Source organism: Bidens hawaiensis, unplaced genomic scaffold, assembly GCF_021521415.1.
Source record: "Bidens hawaiensis isolate Kalapana, Puna unplaced genomic scaffold, B.hawaiensis_p1.1 tig00021989_1, whole genome shotgun sequence".
NCBI lineage: Eukaryota > Viridiplantae > Streptophyta > Magnoliopsida > Asterales > Asteraceae > Bidens > Bidens hawaiensis.
Window position 1 is genome coordinate 166,528 of NW_027493403.1, and position 15,393 is coordinate 181,920.

Consider the following 15,393-nt stretch of genomic DNA (forward strand, 5'->3'; position numbering starts at 1 on the left):
CGGACATATACCTGGTTTTAATACCCGGGTACACAGGGTTGAGTTTTTCTCCTCAATTCCCTACCCGAACCCTACCCGATTTCTCTCAATACCCGATAATAACCGAACCCAGTTTCATACACGCAACTGGGTATTAGGAAAAACCCGATTTGTGAACCTCTAATCAAAGGGAGCTTCACAACTCTACATTTGACTTAGTGGGCTTGCATCTTGCATATAAGTTCTTGCTTTGGTACTTGTGGTTGTAAGACACGTTACAAACTTTGCATCAAAGCCCACTACATATTTAACAAGCTTCTAAAGTTTGGCACCCTGTTTATTACAATGGGTTTTGACACACCATTACGAAACATATGCATCAAAACACACTACACCTATCAAACTTGACAAGTTTGTGCATCATTGTAATGGTTTTTAGTTTTTACCCTTATCTTTTATTTTCATACAATGTTGTACATTTTTATGCATATTTGTTAATAACAATTGTAACATCCGAGAATTTAATGTTCCTAGAAAGTTAATTCATTATTGAAGTAATAAATTTTGGTATGAAAGGAACCTGATGAAGAGCGATATATTTTTATCAAGCTCGGTTCAGCGTTGTATCGCCACCACACCAAGTAACGTAAATCCATTTACGCATATCAAATTTTTTTGCTATTTTAAATGCATTTGTCTCATAGGGAGAGTGAGAGAGTGGAGTCGGTCCAGTAAGCGACTGGAGGCAATGGTGCATGGCACCCAATGACCGAATGACGGTTGATGACGTGATTTTTGGATAGGAATTTTAGACTTGGTTAACATCATGGTAAGCTTCGTTTTCTTAAAGTCCTTGTTACGTCTTGTTACTAGTCGTTGTAAGGTAGACTCTTTGAGATCATTCTTGAAGATCGTTATTAACCAGAAGAACTAACGATCGGAATGATTTGATATTTAGACATTAGCTTCCTAACGCCCACAAGATCATAACCTACGGTGGAGTTAATGATCTGTGCTTTAATGGCCTGTTAAAACTGATTATGTTTTGATAAGAATGTTTAAAACAATAAATCATTTGCTCTGATTTCAATAATCAAATTGATTGTAACTTATCGAAAAATAATTTCTTTTTCTTTGATATGAACGTTTTGTTTTATCTGATTATTAATCTTATGTATAAGCAAAATACATTAATCTGAAAATAAACTATCCACGATAAAAAAAAAAGTTACCCTAGATAATTTGAGAATGAACACAATACATGCGGTGTGTGTATACACTCACAGTACTCTTTTTTTTCCTTATTGCAACTCTTAATCCAATAGTAATTATGTAATTATCTTTTATTTCATTAAAGCAGAAAAGATCTCGCTTTCTACAGAGAAATAAAAAACAAAAAAACAAAATGATTGGTCTCAACAAAGTGGTTTTGTTTTCACTGCATAGGTTCTAAGCAATGATTGAACCACAGTAGAAACGTGATATCCCTAACCAATTTTTATGGTTAATAATAATAATAATAATAATAATAATAATAATAACCCATGAATTCACACCTCTCTAGTTAACATTTATTGAATTCATGGGATTTCATAGGTACCATCCAGTTTACGTTTACCATTTCTAATTATAAATCTTTAAAATTTGAGATATTTGTAAGAGTGACAGGTAGATAAATTTTTCCATGGTGTAGTAATATTTTGGATTTTAGATGCCTAAGTAACACACATTGTAAAATACTGAATGTTTATCAATTCAACTAATGTTAAAACCACTTATGGTGTTGGCTGTTCATTGATAAAAATAAAACCTTCAAACACTTAAATTTAGGGCATATTGGGTTCAAGTTCATGACGATAACGATAAAAAAATTCGACGTTCGAAAAAAAAAACTAGCTAATGTTAAAACTTGAAACAACTTTAAAACTCTCATCCCACCCCCAAAATATCAATTCAACTAATGTTGACCTAAGGAATCGAACTTGTCAACAAAGTGTCCGACCAAGTGGGCTAGACGCCACTTAGGTTAAACTTGGCAAGCCATTCAAAAATTTCGTTTTTATATAAAATATAATATGCTTATTCAGACTTGTAAACTAAGTTAAAGTTAATCAAATGGTTGTGAGTTCTAATCTTATTTGAGATATGTGGAAAATGTGAGGAAAAAAAAATAGTTAAAAAGAAATAGTTAAAGTCAAACTCATTTATTATATTAGACCTAATAAATAGCTCAAACATGTTTTTAAAATTTAGTGAGCTTATCTTAAATAGTTACAAACAATTTAGACTATCCGTAATGGAACGTTTTGATCGGCGTTGTGGAGGATAATGCCCCCCCTGCGTTTTGGGAATTTTTTTTACCGGCGTTTCCTTTATAACGCAAGAATGGCTCAAAAATCAAAAAAGAAATCCGTTATATTACCTGACAGTGGCGGTTTGTGTTTGTGAGCCTGAGGATCCATCGCCGGAGATTGACGGTGGTGGTTTTTTCCGGCTTCGTTTTTTCCGTTCTCGATCTTCCGATTTGCTTCATCGCCAGAGGGATTTGAGATCTGGGTGGGGATTGACGGAGGGATTTGAGATCTGGGTGGGGATTGACGGTGGCGGTTTTTTCCGGCTTCGTTTTTTCCGTTCTCGATCTTCCGATTTGCTTCATCGCCGGAGGAATTTATGGGGATTGAACGGTGGGATTGTGTTGTGATTGTGCTTTGAGGTTTAAAAGTATTTTATATACATAAGTTTTGTGATTGTATTGTAAAAAAACAAACAAAAAAGTATACAAGTGGGTTTCGTGGGTTTTCATGTTGGCCGGAATAATTAGATCCGGTGGGTTTCGTGGTGGCCGGAATAATTGGATTCGGTGGTGGTGCAAAAAAGTGTAAACGTGACTGGGCGCCACGTGGCGCATAATGCATGGGGGTGGAGAGTTATGACTACAGCCTGTTTTTGTAAAAGACCATAACTCTAACTGGACGCCACGTGACGTATAATGTCTGGATGTGAAGAGTTATGACTACACATGGTCTTAGGATCTAACAAGTACGTTGATTATGGTTTTTCTTATGATTAAAGGTGAGGGATTTTTTGATACAAGGAATGTGATGTAATCTAATTGGCAAGTGGCAACAAGGAACGGACCGAAAGTAGTGAGAGTAAGGCCTACTGATTTATCCTTTTCCTTCTTTTTATATTACAATCTTTGCTTTTTGTATTTTTTATTCATTGAACGACTAATAAATACGTTTTTTAATTTGTTAGAATTTGAATTCTTGACCTCTTATTCCACGTCTAAACCACTAGACCGCCGAATGACTTTCCTTTCCTTTGTCAACTGTTACTATGTCATTTGCAAACAATACAATAATGTTTAATCTTTTAAATAATGTCATAGAACAGTAACTAAGTTTTAAAAGTGTTTTAGTTAGATCACTTATGCAAAGTTTTCTCAAATTGGGTTACTAAATCTTCAAAATCAAGTCGCTAGTGAACTCGCAGGGGTAGCGAGTAGTTGTGGGATGGGCAAGTAAAGCTAGGTGGGTGTCGCTGGTGAAGCGAGTAAGAGGAAGGGGTGGATATCAACTTCTGCAATTAAGAGTGAAAGGGTTACGGATATGAGGTGGCACATGGGTATTGGTTAGTTGATTGAATTGGGTAGTGGGTTAAAGCTAGATGAGTCCCTTTAGGGGATGTAGATGTAGGCAAACCATATATCTATTTTGTAGAATAAAGATGTTACTTCAAGTGAAACCCTCGTCTCAAAAAACCATATCCGAACAAAAGACTATAATAGGCATATGTGTGTAGTTGTAGTGGGAATCTAAAAACGCAGAAAACAGAGTGTAGGAAAATATAATATAGCACACAATACAAGACAACAAATTACAAAGACTTATCATATATAAGATAACATGTAACGGTCATCAAAATATAAAGCAAAAACTAAGTCCCTATAACAAAAATCTTACTCCTTCCGTCCTATTATAAGTGTCCTAGTTTGATTTTTCAAGTCTTTCTTGTTTAACTTTGACCGACAATATTTTTGTTTGTGTTATATAATACTTGATGTAAAATATATGAATGAATTGGGTTTTAAATGTATTTTACATTGATATAATTTTCATCAAGTATTATATGACACGAACAAAAATATTTACGGTCAAGGTTGCAAAAGAAAGACTTGAAAATTCAAACTAGGACACTTATAATGGGACGAAGGGAGTACCATTTTTTAAAAGTCCTTAACCTTAATCATATGTCTTCATGCACACATTTCATTGACCATGTCATTGGAAAGGTGCGAGTATCTTAAATCCTGCCTACGCCAGCCATCCAACTGAGTTTTTGGGTCTGCCTCTACTCATCTTCCCATCGATAGTAAGGGTTTCCATTGAGTTTTTGCGTTAAGTGTCTTCTCATAGCATGACCAAACCATCTCAATCTCCCTTCCTTATCTTATATGATATACTGGTCAGCCCTAATCTTTCCACAAAAGCCCATTTCTTATTCGACCCTACATAGTGCGCCCATACATCCACCTCAACACCCGTAGTGCTGCCACTTTTAACTTACGCGTCCGTGTCTTCTTTCTTGATGACCCAACAGTCTATTCCATATAACGTAGCATGTCTAACTGCAACCTTGGTTTAAAAAAGCGTGTCTGAGGTGAGCCAAGGCGAGAGGCAACCTAAGGCGAGGGCCTCTTCGCTTTAGGCTACTCAAGGCAATCAATGTTTAAAAGGCGAGGCTGAGACGAGATTTTTAGGAAAAAAACGACCTAAAGCGAAGCTGAGGCGCTCACCTTTTGAACACATATGGTTTTTAAGCTTCTAAATGTTGTATGTGTAGGTAGTTTATATATTAAATCATATATAATGCTTAAATATAGCTACATTATGGGTCGGGATTCTAAAAACTCATGATATATACATATATAACAATTATATAAGTATGTTCGCGTCGTGTACAAAAAGCTCTCGCTTTTCTGCCTGGCGCTTCACGCTTTTGTTTTAAGCCCTGCCGTTTTTTCTTGTCTCTCGCTTTTTAAAACCAAGACTGCAACACTATAAAATCTACGTATTTGCTCGTCATAAGAATACACCCCTCAATCACATTAAAAGAAACATCTTTTCCAACACATCTTGATGCTGATAAACTAGAAGCCCTTGGGTAATGCACGTACGCAAATATTTTTTTTATATAATGCGAGTTCCAAAAGTTTATTGTAAAATACGATTTAGAAATTTAAAGTAATTCTTGATCTCGTTAACCTTTTACAAGTGTCATCATACCTTTTTTACTGAATTGGGTCACCAAAATTATTCAGAAATGAATCTAAGTTCCAATGATAATGTACATTTTAGAATCAAGAGAATACAAACAATGATAAGATAATAACATAAAGAATGAATCGATCCATGTTAAAATACTTGCAACTTTTAAGGATACTTAATTCTCATTCTTTTTGAATCAATCATCTCTTGGTGTCACTTGAATATCATAAATATATAAAACACATTAAAGTTGGTCTATTAAAAATCTTTTAAAAATAATGTTTAGTAAAATGTTAATGATGTACATTGTTGTTTTTTACATTTTTGTAGTTTAACACGTATTTTGTTGAAGTAAGTTTACTTACATTTACTTATATTAAAAATTTTGTTTATAATTTGTCTATAAACTATAAAAATACATGGGCCGATTATTATTTAGCACTCCGATATATATCTTTTATTGCCCTGTTGATGTATTAATACAAAAAAGGCGGTATTGTTGTAATTGTTTTCACAAGCCAACTTCTAATACTATAAAGCTTCACATGAATATATACTTCTTATTTAATTATGTACAGATATTATATCGCCATAAAAGTATAGTGATACGTATAATAAATAACAATGGTGGTATCATATATTATTTATATTATTAAGAACTAAAATACTTTTATTTTTGTTTAATTTGTTCTACCCTCTTTCAATCATACAACATGAAGTCATAAAATATTATAACGCGTCACTAAGTATTATCTTCTAGTGTTTAGTTTAGTAATTAATAAAGTGTACGTTATATTTGTTTGACAGGTGATAGATTTGGGTGGACTCAAAGTAGGTGTCTCAAAGTAAGCTCCCATTGTCGGCATACAAGTTAATTTCAATCATATGATAATTAAGCCCAATATATGCCTTGGTTCGTTGAATATGCATCTCTCTAGTCTCCACCATGAAAATATACATTAATTAAATCATTATCGAAACGTTTTTAGGTGTTTTTAAATAGAGAGAAAGTTGAGAGACTCGTTGTTAGGGGTGTGCAAAATAAAAATAAAAAACCGTAAACCAAACCATAACAAAAAAAATTTAAAAAAATCCTAATCTTGAATTCGATTTTCAGATAGGAGTGTAACCAAAATCCGAATTCGAATACGGAAAATTTTGAATTTGGGTTGTTCGGATAACTGAATATCCGATCGATTGTTGTGTTTAAGACTATTTACAGGCTTTTGTAATAATCTGATTGATTGTTGTGTTTAAGACTATTTATAGGCTTTTGTAAGATTGAACTCTGCATTGTTGTGGTTGAAAACTCTCGGTTTTATGTACGTTTCATTGTGCTACCGGGAGCAAACAAGAAATAAAATACAAATTCATGTTTGTCGGTTGATTTCGGGTTTTTTGGATTTTAACCGAAACCGATTTAAATTAAATTCAGATGAATTCAGTCCGGTTTGAGAATTTTGAATTCGGATTGGTTCGGTTTTCGGATTGAGTAAAAGGATTCAAATCCAAACAATTCGATCGAAACAAACCGAATAACCAATATCTGACAAAATAAAAAAAATTTGTCAATTTTTAAAAAAATATTTGCAATGTTAAACTATTTAAAAATAAAAAAACCTGCATAACATGCTATACAGGCAAAATATCTAGGATTATAACACAAAGAAAACTTTAGTAACCTGATTGGAACAAACCATTTTATTAGTGACCTGATTGGAACAATTTCAAAACTTGGTTACTATTCTATAGAGTAATCCCGATATAATAAGATAACCAATTATACGTAGTAAAGTGTGAGAAACACATACACAATTGAACATAATATACTTTACAATATCGTGGATGAATAGATAAAGGACATTTACCCAATCTCCATCTCCAAGTTATCTATTAGCACTTATCACCCCTCCAGGTTTGCTAGCCGGGTAGGATTTCTAGCGACAATGCAAGGTTGTTTTTCTATAAGTTTAATATTTTTCGATCCTTTGGTTTATTGCTATTCGACAATAAAATTTTTGGACTAGGTCACATAATAAAAATATAATATCATAGCAAAAGAACACTGTCAACATTTAATAAAATTTAGAGTCATTTGAAATAAAAAAAAATACATATATAATCGGCCTTTGTTAAAGAAAACTGAATAAATCCTAATGCAAAATTTCAACACAAATCATGATCAGCATTGAAAACTAATACTACATCATAAATTTAGAACTAGAAAAATAGAAATAACACGTAAGTACGAACCTTGATTACTCATAGTGAGTATTTGATGGACTAAGAATTGCCAAGTCAAGTGGGCCGAATACTCGATGGTCAGACTAATATTTGATGATGATATTGATTTGGGTCGAAGAATATATAGTCGCAGATGAAAAGAAATCGGAAAGGCACAAGCTGATAAACGAATGAAGAAACGTGGATCGACTCACTGGTAGACGATCAACTTTCCTCGGGTGTGATTATGCTATTTCACCGATGGTTCTCTGGAATCTGGATTCTTCCACCTACAAAATGAACAGCACCGTAAACTTACTCCTCAGAAAGGGACAGATGGGTCCTCTTTGGGGTAACCCTCCGGTGTGAGAATAAGAGTTTGTTGGAGAAGATAATAATCTGAGAGTAAGGAAATTGGAGTGTATTGCTTAATATAGCTGAATACTGTGTAATAGGGCATACCTCTCCTTGTGGAGTTGATGTGGTATTTATAGTGCTAGGGTTTCCAATGATTGGGCTCAGACCCAATTAGGGCCTTTTTGGCCTCCTCCAATTGCTTTGCGCCACGTGTCCTTGGGACACCTGGTGCTTTTTCATTGATTATTCTCTGACCCATGTGCAATCACGTGGTAGCACATGGGTTTTGCTGAGTTGTCCACCTTTCATTGGCAGCTGTCAACATCAGCATATTCTTATTCCTTAAAAAGATACCTTCTGGAAGGTTGTCTGACGTGCACAATCAAGGTTGTCCTTATCCTGATTTGGATAAGGACGAGGTTGATTATGTGCATGTGTGATATGCGCCTATCCTGAGGATGCGCGAGGTCTTCTCTTTATTCTCACGCGCAGATGTTTCATGCGCAGATGTGATATGCACAAGCATGTGATATGCGCCGCGCGCGGATGCGTCACGCGCAGATGTGATATGCGTGAGCATATATGGTGCGTGAGCATGTGATACGCGTGAGCATATGTGATGCGTGAGCATATGTGATGCCTGAGCATATGTGATGCATGAGCATATGTGATGCCTGAGCAAATGTGATATGCGCCATGCGCATAGGTTTTGGCTTTGTGCCTTCATAATATCTTGATTTCAAGCCTCTTGTCTATATCTTGTGGGTTGACCCGCCTCGCTCGGTGTTGAGGCGGGTACATACCTCTTCAAGCCCCCCAGTCTAATGTGTGTCTTGTCTCGCTCGAGCAAGGTAAGATAGATATTAGACTTAATAGTTTGCTCTTTTAGTAGGGTTTTGTCTTTTTCTTCTTATTACTCATCGTTGCGCGAAATTCTATCCTTTTGGTTGAAACGAATCGTCCATGTACGTGGTTGGTTGTTGCTGACATGCGTCAGTGATGGAGACGTGTCAGGCTTTTCGTGTGCTCGAGGTGCTACAGTTGCCTTTCATGTCCCCTCACATAGTGTCAGGAACACGTGTCGCGCTCGCGTTGGTCCGTACCTGCGAGTGGTGGCGCGTGAATTCTGGCAGCCCCTGTATCGTTTCTTTTCGTGTCCCCTCACACAGTGTCAGGGACACGTGTCGCGCTCGCGTTGGCTTTCACCTGCGAGTGGGGGCGCGTGAAGTCCGATCAGTACCAATTTTTCTCTCTCCTGGGCCTATAAAAGCAAGCCCTTTGAGTTTTTTATCCTTCATCTTCTTTGTTGTTTATTCAGAGCTTTCCTTTCTTTCTATTCCGATTAAGTGCCTATCTTCCAGATTTCCGTTCTTCAGAAGCAACTTGTGCCTGACTCTGTTGTATGTCTGATAGCCCAGACAACACAATCTCCCCCAGCAATCGCCGCGTGAAATCGTTAGTAATGTCTATGTTGAAGAAGACCGGCAAGGGGAAGAGGGCTGCTGAGGCCTCATCGGAGGAGGTAGGGAAGACCAAGGCAGTGAAGAAGTGGGATGAGATCCCCTGTAAACTGAGGCAGTCCGATTTTGACAGCCTTATCGCCTCTCAGGGTTTTCTCCCTGAGTATGGCTGCATGCTGCCGGCGTCCGGGCAAACGGCGGCGGACCCGCCCACCGGCTATATATCCCTTTATTGCCATTTTTTCACCCACTGCAACCTTCGTCTCCCGATGACAAGGTTTGTGGGTGCGCTGCTTAGGTTTTATGGGATTCATATATCCCAAGTCCATCCGTTTGGACTCGTGCGCATGACTCACTTTGAGTTCATGTGCAAATCTCAGCGCGAGGAGCCCACCCCTCGGCGCTTTCAGTTTTTTTATAAGCCCAAGATCCAAGATTCTTGGTTCTCATTTATTCCTCGCAGTCAGAAGGTCAAGTGCTGCACTGTTTCATTCAAGAGCCTTCATGACTGTTCTGAGAGATTTTTCTATATCAGGGCTGGTGTGATCCCCATCCGCATGACCATGCGCGCGATCTCTTCTGCGCCTGCGGATGTGGGTGTCTTCAAGAACCCAACTGGCGCCTGGGTAAAAAAGTTGACTGCCGAACCATCCCCCGCCAAGAACATTTGTGAGGAGGCGCTGGTGGGGGTTGGTATGAGCAGGAGGTGGGCCGACAGCGCGACTGAGCCCGTTATCCAAGTTGACGGCTTGTGTAAGTTAACTCATTGCATTACTTCTGCGCGAATATAATTCGTTTTGCTGATATCATTTGACTTGTTTTGTGCAGTCAGCAAGGAGTATGTCCACGCCGCCTATGATGAGCACATGGAGGGTGGCTCCGTCGCGCTGGGCGCTGGGGAGGTTGGCTTCCCCGATCGCTTCGATGACATGTTCATCCCTGTTGATCTGGGATTTCGCTTTAACAGCGACGCGCCTGGTAAGCCTTTGTACTTATGCTTATTCCTTTATGCCTCATACCTTCTGCGTGACGCATATCACATGCTCACGCATATCACATCTGCGCGTGACGCATCCGCGCGTGACGCATATCACATGCTCACGCATATCACATCTGCGCGTGGCGCATCCGCGCGTGGCGCATATCACATGCTTGTGCATATCACATCTGCGCATGAAACATCTGCGCGTGAGAATAAAGAGAAGACCTCGCGCATCCTCAGGATAGGCGCATATCACACATGCACATAATCAACCTCGTCCTTATCCAAATCGGGATAAGGACAACCTTGATTGTGCACAGTATTAAGGTATCTTTTTAACGTGAGATCGTCTGGAGGAGTTTCAGTCTGGCCATGAGGAGTTGTGATGAAGGGATGGTTACTGGTGGTGCGCGTAGAATCACGCGGCACCCTCAGAAACTGCTGTCCCTCATTAACATCCTCACGCTCAATATCCTCCAGAACTTGATCGCTGTTACGAACACCAGAAACCATGGTGAAAAATTTTTTTTTTAGAGAACTGATGAGATTTTGTTGCCGTTGTTACCCACGGATGGCGCCAATGAAGAAACGTGGATCGACTCACTGGTAGACGATCAACTTTCCTCGGGTGTGATTATGCTATTTCACCGATGGTTCTCTGGAATCTGGATTCTTCCACCTACAAAATGAACAGCACCGTAAACTTACCTCTCAGAAAGGGACAGAGGGGTCTTCTTTGGGGTAACCCTCCGGTGTGAGAATAAGAGTTTGTTGGAGAAGATAATGATCTGAGAGTAAGGAAATTGGAGTGTATTGCTTAATATAGCTGAATACTGTGTAATAGGGCATACCTCTCCTTGTGGAGTTGATGTGGTATTTATAGTGCTAGGGTTTCCAATGATTGGGCTCAGACCCAATTAGGGCCTTTTTGGCCTCCTCCAATTGCTTTGCGCCACGTGTCCTTGGGACACCTGGTGCTTTTTCATTGATTATTCTCTGACCCATGTGCAATCACGTGGTAGCACATGGGTTTTGCTGAGTTGTCCACCTTTCATTGGCAGCTGTCAACATCAGCATATTCTTATTCCTTAAAAAGATACCTTCTGGAAGGTTGTCTGACGTGCACAATCAAGGTTGTCCTTATCCTGATTTGGATAAGGACGAGGTTGATTATGTGCATGTGTGATATGCGCCTATCCTGAGGATGCGCGAGGTCTTCTCTTTATTCTCACGCGCAGATGTTTCATGCGCAGATGCGATATGCACAAGCATGTGATATGCGCCACGCGCGGATGCGTCACGCGCAGATGTGATATGCGTGAGCATGTGATATGCGTCTCGCGCGAATGCGTCACGCGCAGATGTGATATGCGTGAGCATATATGGTGCGTGAGCATGTGATACGCGTGAGCATATGTGATGCGTGAGCATATGTGATGCCTGAGCATATGTGATGCCTGAGCAAATGTGATATGCGCCATGCGCATAGGTTTTGGCTTTGTGCCTTCATAATATCTTGATTTCAAGCCTCTTGTCTATATCTTGTGGGTTGACCCGCCTCGCTCGGTGTTGAGGCGGGTACATACCTCTTCAACTAATCCTTAATTTTTTTTAGGTTCGGGCGAACCCGACTCTTTATAAGTGGCTCATCCCCAAAAATTTGTTAGGGTATTTCCCACAAACTAGGGAATTATCATTGGATAGTGGAAAACAAAAAGAAAAGGAAGTAACTGAGAGAAAGTAATGAAAATTTTGACCCTAAATAATGGGAGCATGATCCCAATATTTCAATTAAAATGGGAGTTTTGGAGAAGTCGGGACCACTATGTCCGCTCTTAGAGTTGAAATAACTATATTCATGTTCGGAAAACAATGGTTTAAACTTTAATCAACCACAATATTTTGATAATGAGTTAATTAACCTAGTAGACATAAAAGAATATTAGTTCATTATTTGATTATATATGTCACACACATGTCCCTTAACACTTGATTGATCATTATTAGTCATAATTAAGTAAGATGAATCACTTAATGAAGACAACACACTTAAGATTAAAGACGGAGAAATTAACAAATTCCAACCTACGAATTGTTACATGAAGAACTCTATATCAACATGAAGTTGAAGAATTCACAAGATTAATCTATTGAAGATTAATGAACAACTTGATTAAATAAAGTTGTCAACTTTTATAAACTCAATGAAAGCTTATAAAAATATATTTAAACAACTATGTATAAATATGTATTATTTAAATTTTAAATAATACTTGAAAGGATCATTCCTCGTAAAAAATGTCTTTCATTCAAACCTTGCATTGATGACTTAACCATCATAAAAAAGGAAAGTCAAACTCATGTAAGGTAAAGTTAAAGCTTTAGTTGAATAAACTAAGTATGCTTCATTCATTAAGTGAAATGTTTGGGTTTTGCTATTTGGAGAGGTGGGAAATGATAGGGACACCTTCTCACATGCGAAGAACCTACAAAAAAAGGCAAAAAGCTAGAAAAATACTTCACACAACGTTCACATTGTCAAAACCAATATGAAGTGGACTGGACGTCCACGATCGCTTGAAGCAACTGTGGGATTGATCGTTGGGGGCCCAACCACTTAACCTTGAATCTCACATGCTTGGCTATTAATAAGAGACTTATTCAAACTAAGTCTTTACCTATACAACTTTTACATATACACTTAAAACACAATATCTTCCACAATTCAAAAGTGATATAGCTTCAATTATCAAAGAGAAGAGATTTAAAGCTAGAGCAAAAAGACGAGCTTTCTTAAACTACCAACCTATTTTTGAGGGATCATCATTAGAGGTTGTTCTAGTGATGACAAGTGAGGATTCATCATTTTATTGATGATTTAAGATGGGGACACTCTATCTTGATATACTGTTGTTTTGTATAGTGTTGGGAACTCTATTACGATATAGAGTTAAATGGTGAAGACTTAATATCTTGATATAGTGAGATTAAGAAGAATTGTAAAATCTAAGCACTTGGTGTGTTTAATGGTGTGTTTAGTGAAGAAGCTGATCACTTCTTTTAAAGAGTGAGACATTTGTATTGGTGATCCCTACCATTTAGGAAGATCAAGAATAGTGAAAAAAACTCTCGATCGGTGGATCAGGGAGAGGACGTAAAGTGAATTAGTTAATATGTACTTGAACCTCCATAAGTCTGATTGTGTCATCTCTAACCCTAAATTCTTTACTTGTTTGTGTTTATTTTTATAAGTTGTGAAAAAAGTTTTAGAGAGAGTTATGGTTACAAGTGTTTGGATATTACGATCAATGTTACAACGAATGCTAGTGTGTAGAGAGAGTTATGAGTTCTACTCTAGTGTGTGTGAATACAAGTGAGTCCTAATCGATCGTTATCTCGATGTTTATAAATTAAACAACAACTAACAATAATTCCTAACTATCCGCCACTTTACCATAACTCCTCTAATGTTCATTGACCACGTGCTGGGAGCTTCCAGTAGCGAACTTTGAGGTAGACTCAGTCATAGAGTCATTGCAATTGTTGAATAATAACCTACACACGTGAGACAATTTGTTAATAACACCAACTGCTGAGGATCCTTGATCTTGACATAGCCCTGGAAGTCTTCAGAAGGATAATTGATCCAGACAAGTCTTCAAGGATAACATATCCTCAGTGTTAGAATTATCAGCTCTAACAATTTCCCCCAAAATGGCGGGTGTTTATGCTTTACAACTAGCATTTTGAAATTTGAATCTTCCGCAAAAAGTAGTTGATTAGACAGTTGCCAGAGATATTTACTATCCAACCCTTGATATTAATTATAACCGCCTATATATGCGATCCCTATATTTCTTTTATAACCACATATCCAGGCAGATCATTAGGTATCCTTTCTTCTCTCTTTATTTTCTTTATTTTGATAATAATGTCAGTCGCTTCGTCTTCTTCACCTCCCTCTAAGCCATCCAACCAATCCTCCGACGAATCCGGGTTGACGGAGATGCAGCCTCAAAACCTTATAGCCAGTCCATCCATCGAAATCTGTAAGATCACAGATCCCAAAATCGATGAGTTCCGTTCACTATTCCCACCGGAAACCGTGTTTCGACCATACGATTCCGGCGTCCAAAGCGACATTTATTCTCAAACCTGGGTGTGTTTTCCAGCTTGCCCGTTTCTCATCGTCTATCGTTATCCGTTCCCTCCTTTTACATGAAGCTTCTTCGATTCCACTGGCATATCCTACATCCAGGCTATGCCTATGCTTTGGAGAGTCCATGGCACTATTGAAAGAATTATCGAAGAGGAAAAAGTTGACTTCGGCCTTCAAGAATTGTCTTTCCTTTATACCCTTACTACCCATGATCCTGCCCGATTTATATTGAAATCCAAACCTCGACAACCCCATCCGATTCTGAAAGTCACCTTGAATGATTCCTTTTGGAGGAATTAGTTCTTCTTGGTAAAGCGCGATTCCATACCCGGTGGGACCGATTTTTCTTTAAAATGGGACAGAAAGGGTAGGATCCTGGATCCTTAACAAAGACATGATCCATAGTGACTAATCTAACCTTGAATCTTCTTTATTTGCAGTTGAAAACTTCGCTTCTCTGGCTAAGATACCTAGAACAGAGGAGAAAACAAAACGGTTCTTTGCACTGGATCCTGAGGTTTGAACTTTTCAAGCCCGATTTGTCGAAGCTTTTTGTGAGATCTCCTCAGACTCCAATATGTCAAGTAAGATTAGTATAATAATTTGAAATAAATACAATTAGATAGAATACTTATCTATTAACTTAATCTTGTAGGTGCCAAGAAGTCTCAAAAGTCTGCTAGCAAATTCTCTTTGGAGGACATCGATAGTATGATTACTCCTCAAGATATCAAGGAGGCTTTGAAGGCAGCAACCAGTTCTGAGCCAAAAACCGCAACTACCAGAGCCAAGTCAGCCGCTTCCAAGAGAAAGAGGTCTTCTTAGCCTGAAACCCACTTCGATGTGGTCCTCACTATAAGTACCTTGTATCCTGCTGTTTTGGATTTAAGGATCCAATATCCTTCTAATCATCATTTAACTGATGGTTACAGGCTATGAACGCTTTTAAAGACCATTATGAAA